Raw genomic sequence first — 1,393 nt, forward strand, 5'->3', positions numbered from 1 at the left:
AGGAGGGAACTATTGGGTGAGAACTTCTAATCTGCCCTTAGGTCGCTTGAGGTTTATGCATGGTGCCTTTCATTGCCCCAGTGTAGGGCTATGAGGTAACCATCGTTGTCTTGTTTTCATAGCCTCGTAGTGAGGAAGAATGAAAGCAGTTGATTCTTGCAAAAAGAATTTTTCCAAGGACGAGAAATAGTTGAAGGATTTTTTGATTGATTAAGTCAAATGACTCCTATGTAGAAGCAAGATGTTTTAATGTTTTGATGATGCCAAAGGATCAAGTGCTTCCAAGTTTATTCGAGACAAGAAATCAAGATATATGATCAAGTTGATCTCTAGAATCTTAGGAAGAAGTTTCCAAATTGAAAAACAAAAGGTTTGACCAAAGAATTCTATCATTTCAAATTGAGATTTGCTCTCTGGTAATCGATTACCAGCAGCTGAAAATGTTTTAATTCAAATTTTTAAAACCTGTAATCGTTTACACAAGTCTTGTAACGGATTACCAGAGGGGATTTTCGGAAAATAATTTCCAAGAGTCACATCTATTCAAATGGTTTATGAATGGGCATCAAAGGTGGCTTGGAAGCACGAATTTAAAGAGAGTTTTCATTGCCCACAAAGTTTATCCTCTCAAAAGATTAAGAGTTTTTCTGAACTGAACTGTCTTATCCTCTCAAAAAGATTCCTTGGTCAACCACTTGCATATTCAATAAGGAATTTTGATTGGTCTTCATTGTACAACCTATCCCTTTTAAGAGAGATTTCTTCTTCTCTTCTTCTTACTTCTGAAAAGGGATTAAGAGACAGAGAGTCTCTTGTTGTAGAGGATTCTTGAACACAAGGGAAGGGTTGTCCCTGTGTGGTTCAGACTTTGTAAAAGGAGTTTTACAAAGAGAGTGGAAAATCTCAAGTAGGTTGCTTGAGGACTGGACGTAGGCGCGGGAAGTGGCCGAACCAGTATAAATCAAGCTTGCATTCCTCTCTTCCCTTAAACTTCTTTTATTGCTATTTATCTTTTGCTTTAAAGAAGTTTATTTTGATTTGTCTTTTGAGTAATTCATGTTAAGGGTGCATTGTTAATCCGAAAAGAGAGAGTGAAAGTTTAATTGGGGAATAGTCTTTGTATCTTAATTCAACCCCCCCTTTCTTAAGGTAACTGAGGCCATTTGTCCAACATCCTATTCCTGATAACTCACTTCTCTCTAAAAAGACAAAATGAGGTCACATGAACGTCTATATTTTTACTTGAAAACACAATCAATCAAATGCCCTTTTTTATTTTTTATTTTGAAACTTGTTTTTTTTTTTTTTTTGAAACTTATTTGTTTTGAACTTTACTCGTTGTTTTATGACACCCCCACCAACGTGCAAGACGAGTAATCTCTGATTGAACAGT

This window comes from Glycine max, chromosome 7 (genome assembly GCF_000004515.6).
Source record: "Glycine max cultivar Williams 82 chromosome 7, Glycine_max_v4.0, whole genome shotgun sequence".
Classification (NCBI taxonomy): Eukaryota; Viridiplantae; Streptophyta; class Magnoliopsida; order Fabales; family Fabaceae; genus Glycine; species Glycine max.